Raw genomic sequence first — 9430 nt, forward strand, 5'->3', positions numbered from 1 at the left:
CGAATAGTTCTTTGGAACGCGAACGGCCTGATAAGTAGCAGGCCAGAGGTGGAACATTTTGTCCACACCAATAACATAGACATACTCCTCATATCCGAAACCCATTTTACCAGCAGATCCTACTTCAGGCTTCACGGCTACGACCTTGTTCACGCTGACCATCCCAACGGCAGTGCACGCGGCGGAGCGGCTATATTGATAAAATCAGGGATAAAATTCAATGAGCTGGCTACCCTGCAAGAAGACTGGGTTCAGTGCGCCAAAATAAACCTCCCCAGCCCTCTTGGAGATCTAACCATTGCTGCAGCGTACCTCCCTCCCAGACACAGGGTGTCCGAAGAACAATTCGAACTACTGCTGAGTAGTTTGGGTAACAGATTTTTAATTGGAGGTGACTTTAACGCAAAACACCAATGGTGGGGATCTCGGATTAACAACCCTAAAGGTCGTGGCCTGCTTCGATGCATGCAGCGAAACGGCATAGATTGCCACAGCACTGGTGAGCCCACTTATTGGCCTACTGACGCATCGAAGCTCCCAGACATCTTGGATATTGCCCTCTCCAAAGGCTTTGATCGCTCCAAAGTCTCGTGCTCTTCTAATGCGGACCTCTTTTCTGATCACAGCGCAGTTGAACTGCGACTAAATCTTCCGGCAATCAGGAAAGGTTCGCGGACCAGAATGATTAGAAAGAGTACGTGTCCGGCTGCCTATAAAGCATGGATGACGGAGAACATCGACCCTCTTCAAGAGCTCACTACCACCGAGCATATTGATGCTGCCATCATAGAGCTGACGCAGCAGATGTGCAACGCTGCTACACATGCATCGCCGAGAATCCCCACCACACCTAAACCTCCCACTAAGGATCTGCATCTCTGGTCTCCTGATGTTGCTGCACTGGTTGCAGAAAAGAGGCGGCTACGAAGAGTCTGGTTTCTGTCCAGAAACCCGAGGGATAAGTGCGCCTTTAATAGAGCCGCTAAGCAGCTAAAGGAAGATCTACTCAGGCTCAGGCAGAGCGCGTTTGAGGAATTCCTGGCCAACGTCGAACCTGGCGATCCGCAGCATAATCTCTGGCGAGTCACTAGACACATAAAGCGGCCAACACGACGGGCTGCTCCTGTCAAACGTGCTAATGGAGACTGGTGTCGCACCGAATTGGATCAAGCCGAGGCGTTTGCTGAGCACCTGCGTTCGACTTTCACGCCAAATATAAGGTGCAGTGAGCTTGACATCGCTGAAACTGATCGTGTCCTTGCCAGCAGCATCAATGATGACAGCAGTAGAACCACGTTGGACCATGTAACCGCTGAAGAGATCGAACTGGAGGTGAAAGAGCTAAAAACAAACAAATCGCCTGGCGCTGATGGCATTGAAGCGCTTGCTATCAAGCTCCTTCCAGCTCCTTGCTTTCAAATGCTGGCCAACACCTTCAACAGATGCTTCCAACTGGGTCATTTTCCAACCCCATGGAAAACAGCAGAGGTAATCATGATCCACAAACCCGGTAAGCCTGAAGCAAACCTTGCATCATATCGTCCGATCAGTTTGCTGGCGATACTCTCCAAAATACTTGAAAGAGTATTTTTGCGTAGAGTGTTGCCAGTTCTGGATGAGGCTGAACTGATCCCGGATCATCAGTTTGGCTTCAGGCGTTCCCACTCCACACCGGAACAGTGCCATCGTCTGGTTCGAGCCATCCTTAAAGCGTTTGAGGAAAGGAAATACTGCTGTGCTGTTCTGCTGGATGTTAAGCAGGCTTTTTGACCGCGTCTGGCACCCAGGGCTGCTGCAGAAAATCAAGAGTAATTTACCACACTCCCACTACGCCTTCGTCCGCTCGTACCTTGAGGGCAGGACCTTTTACGTTAGATGCGGCGAGACTAGGTCGACCACTAAGGACATCAAAGCCGGGGTACCTCAAGGCAGCGTATTGGGGCCTGTGCTTTATACGATTTTCACGGCGGACCTACCCATCACAGTTCCAAATGGTCTCATTGTCGCCACCTACGCGGACGATACTGCCTTCCTCGCCACTGCAGATCTCCCTCAGGAAGCCTCGAGTATTCTGCAGAGGCAGTTAAATGCCCTCGAGCCCTGGCTACGTAGGTGGAACATCACTGTGAACGCCGAGAAATCCACACAGACTACGTTCGCGCTACGACCCGGGAACTGCCCGCCTGTTAGCCTCAATGGGGAGGCCATCCCCGATGACCCTACACCAAAGTACTTGGGTATGACACTCGACAGGCGGCTGACATGGCGCGCCCATATTCTGCGCAAAAGGAAACTGGTGGTGGATAGATTGCGTCAGTATCAGTGGCTGATTGGGAGGCGATCTAAGCTAAGAGTAAATCTTAAGCTCCTTGTTTACAAGACCATCATCAAGCCAATCTGGACTTACGGCATCCAGTTGTGGGGTACTGCCAGTACGACAAACCGTAAGGCAATCCAAAGGGTACAGAACAAGGCTCTGCGGATGGTCTCGGGTGCCCACCCGTTCCACGACAACGAGACCATTCACGAGGTACTTGGCGTCCCTTGGGTCACGGAGGAAATAAAAAAGTTCAGCCAAAAATACGTAAATAGGCTGTACAACCATCCCAACGTCCTTGCCATCGACATCCTGGACAACAGCCAAATTAGAAGAAGACTCGGAGAACCCACCCGTTGGACCTCGTACTGGACTAGGATCTGCAGTTAATTCCCTCTGTTATTTGTTATTTGATACTATATGAAATTTATCTATTGTAAAATGTTTTTTTTAAATATATAAAAAAAAAAAAAAAAAAAAAATAAGAAAGAATTATAAAGCCATATAAATAAACATATTTTAATATGAAAAATATGAATCTAAAAACTACACAAGTCTTTTTGGTAGCCAAATGAATCGTCATCTACTTAGTGACGCATATAATAAAATGTCAAAATAAAAAAGTTTTTAATAAATTTTTTTTGTAGCCAAATGAATCGTCATTTACTTAGTGACGCATATAATAAAATGTCAAATTAAAAGAGTCTTACTACAAGTCCCTTTATTAAAGGCGGCAAATTAAACGGTATATATATTTATTTTAAATATATATATACAATTTGAAAAAATTAACTAAAACGAAAAATTGCATACATATTAAAAAGACTTTTAATATGAAAAAAACGAAAAACTAAAACTCAAATTTGGTAGCCGAATGCATCTTCATCGTCATCTTAATAGTGACGCGAATGTGAAAACAAATGCCGAGTGCTGAAGTTCCAGGTAAGAGCTTAGATATTATATATCTTAGGACTATAAGTCACATACAGTAGCCAAATGAATCGTCATCTATTTAGTGACGCAGATATAAATTGTCAAAATATAATAAGTCTTGCTTGATAGCAAAACTAATGTCTCTTATTAAAGGCAAATGAAATGATATCTATGCATATTAAATAAGAAGAAAGAATTATTAATACAAGTCATTTTTGGTAGCCAAATGAATCGTCATCTTACTTAGTGACGCATATAAACAAATCTCAAATTAAAAGAGTCTTATTTATATTATAAATATATACAAATATACAAAAAAAAATGTTCCATATGAAAAATTTGAGTCTAAAAACTACAAGTCCCTTATGGTTGCCAAATGGAATCGTCATCTACTTAGTGACGCTGATAAAAAATTGTCAAAGTAACAAGATTTACTAAAAGTTTCGAATTAATAAATGAAATGAATATGAAATGAAATGAAATGAAATGGAATGGAATGGAATGAAATGAAATGAAATGAAATTTAATATATTTAATATTAAAAAAATATATCTATATTCATTTGGGTAAATTGAGAATATCCATACAATGGATTGCTTATAGTAAAGCAACAAAATATATGGGTATTTCTCAGAACATATAATATTAATATGATTTTGTGAATTCCTATAATAAATAACATTCATATATATGAAAATGTTATCATATATCAATATTATTGATATATTATATATGGAATGTATGGAAAATATAAAATATTCCTTCAATTTCCTCAAGCATATGGAGGAAATTCATATGAAGGCAGACTTTTAGTACTGTAAACACGCAGTTTAAAGACGGCGTGTCCAAAAACATATATAGGGTAGTGCCTGTTGGCTGGCAACCAAATATATGGGTATTTCTCAGAACATATAAAATTAATATTATATTGTGAATACCTATAATAAATAACATTCATATATATGAAAATGTTGTAATATATCAATATTATTGATATATTATATATGAAATGTATGGAAAATATAAAATATTCCTTCAATTTCCTCAAGTATATGGAGGAAATTCATATGAAGGAGACTTTTAGTACTGTAAACATGCAGTTTAAAGACGGCGTGTCCAAAAACATATATAGGGTAGTGCCTGTTGGCTGGCAACCAAATATATGGGTATTTCTCAGAACATATAAAATTAATATTATATTGTGAATACCTATAATAAATAACATTCATATATATGAAAATGTTGTAATATATCAATATTATTGATATATTATATATGAAATGTATGGAAAATATAAAATATTCCTTCAATTTCCTCAAGTATATGGAGGAAATTCATATGAAGGGAGACTTTTAGTACTGTAAACATGCAGTTTAAAGACGGCGTGTCCAAAAACATATATAGGGTAGTGCCTGTTGGCTGGCAACCAAATATATGGGTATTTCTCAGAACATATATAATTAATATTATATTGTGAATACCTATAATAAATAACATTCATATATATGAAAATGTTGTAATAAATCAATATTATTGATATAATATATATGAAATGTATGGAAAATGTGAAACATATCGATATTGATCAATATTAGTTGAGATATCCCATATGTTGGGTGGCAAATAGAATTGAAAATACCCGATTTCAAGACAACGTGTCGAAAAACACATATAGGATGGTCAGTGGTTGTCCATCTATAGTTGAACAAAATTTATGATATCCATATAATTTTGTCAATTTAATAGCAAAATTAAATATTTTCCGTATGTTTTGTATCTTGATTCTTGCGAATACGAGACTTGGCTTGATACGGTTAATATTAAGTGTCATCACTTTTTAGATAATAATGTTGAAAACGAAAGCCAAGGTTGTATATATTATTATATGGCAACAATTGTTTTCCGACCTTTATCGTTAATCTAATTCAGGCTAATGTTATTATTAGTGCTGTTGTTATATATATTATATATATATTATAAATGTTTCATATGCGCTCGGTTTTATGTGATATATTACCAGAGAGTTATATGGAAATGATAGATTTTAAATTTATCATAAAAATACAAATGATTTAACTCAATATTTATATTGGTTAATCAAAAATAATTGGTACATGTGTGAAATATATATGTATGGCGAAATAAAATGATATTTTAAAATGAAATATGTAAATATGAATTATATTATAGAATTATATATGAAAAAATTCTAGTTACTGTGGGCAAACGTGGCGTGTAACAAATATAAAGAATTTTAAAACGATTATGAAGCTAAACAAAGATAGCCATATTCGTATCAAGATTATTTTCCTCCCTCCTAAATGCAATTTAAAGAAAAATACTCTATAATAAATTTTGTATTACTAATTTCTATTTTAAAAAATATGAAAGTAATATGAATTAAAAACATTATTCTGGTTGATCCTGCCAGTAGTTATATGCTTGTCTCAAAGATTAAGCCATGCATGTCTAAGTACACACGAATTAAAAGTGAAACCGCAAAAGGCTCATTATATCAGTTATGGTTCCTTAGATCGTTAACAGTTACTTGGATAACTGTGGTAATTCTAGAGCTAATACATGCAATTAAAACATGAACCTTATGGGACATGTGCTTTTATTAGGCTAAAACCAAGCGATCGCAAGATCGTTATACTGGTTGAACTCTAGATAACATGCAGATCGTATGGTCTTGTACCGACGACAGATCTTTCAAATGTCTGCCCTATCAACTTTTGATGGTAGTATCTAGGACTACCATGGTTGCAACGGGTAACGGGGAATCAGGGTTCGATTCCGGAGAGGGAGCCTGAGAAACGGCTACCACATCTAAGGAAGGCAGCAGGCGCGTAAATTACCCACTCCCAGCTCGGGGAGGTAGTGACGAAAAATAACAATACAGGACTCATATCCGAGGCCCTGTAATTGGAATGAGTACACTTTAAATCCTTTAACAAGGACCAATTGGAGGGCAAGTCTGGTGCCAGCAGCCGCGGTAATTCCAGCTCCAATAGCGTATATTAAAGTTGTTGCGGTTAAAACGTTCGTAGTTGAACTTGTGCTTCATACGGGTAGTACAACTTACAATTGTGGTTAGTACTATACCTTTATGTATGTAAGCGTATTACCGGTGGAGTTCTTATATATGTTTAAATACTTGTATTTTTTCATATGTTCCTCCTATTTAAAAACCTGCATTAGTGCTCTTAAACGAGTGTTATTGTGGGCCGGTACAATTACTTTGAACAAATTAGAGTGCTTAAAGCAGGCTTCAAATGCCTGAATATTCTGTGCATGGGATAATGAAATAAGACCTCTGTTCTGCTTTCATTGGTTTTCAGATCAAGAGGTAATGATTAATAGAAGCAGTTTGGGGGCATTAGTATTACGACGCGAGAGGTGAAATTCTTGGACCGTCGTAAGACTAACTTAAGCGAAAGCATTTGCCAAAGATGTTTTCATTAATCAAGAACGAAAGTTAGAGGTTCGAAGGCGATCAGATACCGCCCTAGTTCTAACCATAAACGATGCCAGCTAGCAATTGGGTGTAGCTACTTTTATGGCTCTCTCAGTCGCTTCCCGGGAAACCAAAGCTTTTGGGCTCCGGGGGAAGTATGGTTGCAAAGCTGAAACTTAAAGGAATTGACGGAAGGGCACCACCAGGAGTGGAGCCTGCGGCTTAATTTGACTCAACACGGGAAAACTTACCAGGTCCGAACATAAGTGTGTAAGACAGATTGATAGCTCTTTCTCGAATCTATGGGTGGTGGTGCATGGCCGTTCTTAGTTCGTGGAGTGATTTGTCTGGTTAATTCCGATAACGAACGAGACTCAAATATATTAAATAGATATCTTCAGGATTATGGTGTTGAAGCTTATATAGCCTTCATTCATGGTGGCAGTAAAATGTTTATTGTGTTTGAATGTGTTTATATAAGTGGAGCCGTACCTGTTGGTTTGTCCCATTATAAGGACACTAGCTTCTTAAATGGACAAATTGCGTCTAGCAATAATGAGATTGAGCAATAACAGGTCTGTGATGCCCTTAGATGTCCTGGGCTGCACCGCGCTACAATGAAAGTATCAACGTGTATTTCCTAGACCGAGAGGTCCGGGTAAACCGCTGAACCACTTTCATGCTTGGGATTGTGAACTGAAACTGTTCACATGAACTTGGAATTCCCAGTAAGTGTGAGTCATTAACTCGCATTGATTACGTCCCTGCCCTTTGTACACACCGCCCGTCGCTACTACCGATTGAATTATTTAGTGAGGTCTCCGGACGTGATCACTGTGACGCCTTGCGTGTTACGGTTGTTTCGCAAAAGTTGACCGAACTTGATTATTTAGAGGAAGTAAAAGTCGTAACAAGGTTTCCGTAGGTGAACCTGCGGAAGGATCATTATTGTATAATATCTTTACCGTTAACACAAAATTTTGTATTATTTAATAATACAAAAAAAAATAAATTTGCCAAAAAATATATTATATTATATAATCTATATATATATATATATATAAATATGTCAAAAAATATATCAAAAATATCTTATCTAATTTAAAGCGTTTTAATGAAAGAAAAGTATAGTCCTATGGACTTAAATAGCTCGAGCAAATGGTGTCCAATGCCGAGTAATTATTATGAGATATCAATTACGAGTCGTGGGCGGAGGCTCTGATGTCCATAAAATAAAAATCGACCTGGCCAATCGATTAGAGATACAGATAGATAGAAGATATATATACGATATGTTAAATATATAATATATAATAGAATATAATATAATTACTTTGTGTGTATATGGACCATAATATACACGCGTTGCGCATATGTATTGTTCATCTAAGTTATGGGCATACATTGGTTAATGCAACAACCTAAAATATATAATGTTGTACCCGGTTAATAATCAGGTTAATGTTTTATATAAAATGCAATATATATCAAACTTAAATAGAAATAAAATGAAAAATGAAAATTGGTATTATATTGTTTATATGAAACTAAGACATTTCGCAACATTTATTTTAGGTATAAAAATACATTTATTGAAGGAATTGATATATGCCAGTAAAATGGTGTATTTTTAATTTCTTTCAATAAAAACACAATTGACGAAATTAAAAAAACAAATATTATAAAACTCTAAGCGGTGGATCACTCGGCTCATGGGTCGATGAAGAACGCAGCAAACTGTGCGTCATCGTGTGAACTGCAGGACACATGAACATCGACATTTTGAACGCATATCGCAGTCCATGCTGTTATGTACTTTAATTAATTTTATAGTGCTGCTTGGACTACATATGGTTGAGGGTTGTAAGACTATGCTAATTAAGTTGTTTATAAAATTTTTAAATAAAATTTATAAGCACATGGTATATTATTGGATAATTATTTATTATTCATAATATTAAAAAATATATGAAAAACATTAACTCACAATGGATGTGATAAACGAAGAAAAATATTTTCGTTTTCAATCAAATGATACTGAGAAATGTCTAGCATAAAAAATGTTGAAATATTTTTCATCTAGAATTGTCTCTTATTAATGATTAGAAATTCGAAAGCTATTGGAAATGTTATTGCTCTTCGTTGGTTCTTTATAATTATCGAATTTATAAAATGTTTTCTCATTATATTTAAAGAATTAATTAATAAAAAGTTATATACAACCTCAACTCATATGGGACTACCCCCTGAATTTAAGCATATTAATTAGGGGAGGAAAAGAAACTAACAAGGATTTTCTTAGTAGCGGCGAGCGAAAAGAAATCAGTTCAGCACTAAGTCACTTTGTCTATATGGCAAATGTGAGATGCAGTGTATGGAGCGTCAATATTCTAGTATGAGAAATTAACGATTTAAGTCCTTCTTAAATGAGGCCATTTACCCATAGAGGGTGCCAGGCCCGTATAACGTTAATGATTACTAGATGATGTTTCCAAAGAGTCGTGTTGCTTGATAGTGCAGCACTAAGTGGGTGGTAAACTCCATCTAAAACTAAATATAACCATGAGACCGATAGTAAACAAGTACCGTGAGGGAAAGTTGAAAAGAACTCTGAATAGAGAGTTAAACAGTACGTGAAACTGCTTAGAGGTTAAGCCCGATGAACCTGAATATCCATTATGGAAAATTCATCATTAAAATTGTAATATTTAAACAATATTATG

At 36.9% G+C, this 9430-nt stretch overlaps 2 non-coding genes across 2 annotated transcripts; both read left to right on the forward strand.

The window, feature by feature from the left end:
• The first annotated feature begins 5661 nt into the window (after window positions 1-5661).
• Window positions 5662-7655, forward strand: LOC121467495. Its single transcript, XR_005977547.1, has one exon. It is a non-coding gene; the product is annotated as a small subunit ribosomal RNA (ribosomal RNA).
• A 737-nt stretch (window positions 7656-8392) lies between these two features.
• Window positions 8393-8571, forward strand: LOC121467489. Its single transcript, XR_005977542.1, has one exon. It is a non-coding gene; the product is annotated as a 5.8S ribosomal RNA (ribosomal RNA).
• Window positions 8572-9430: the final 859 nt, after the last annotated feature.

This window comes from Drosophila elegans, unplaced genomic scaffold (assembly GCF_018152505.1).
Source record: "Drosophila elegans isolate 14027-0461.03 unplaced genomic scaffold, ASM1815250v1 contig_416, whole genome shotgun sequence".
In the NCBI taxonomy this organism is placed as follows: Eukaryota; Metazoa; Arthropoda; class Insecta; order Diptera; family Drosophilidae; genus Drosophila; species Drosophila elegans.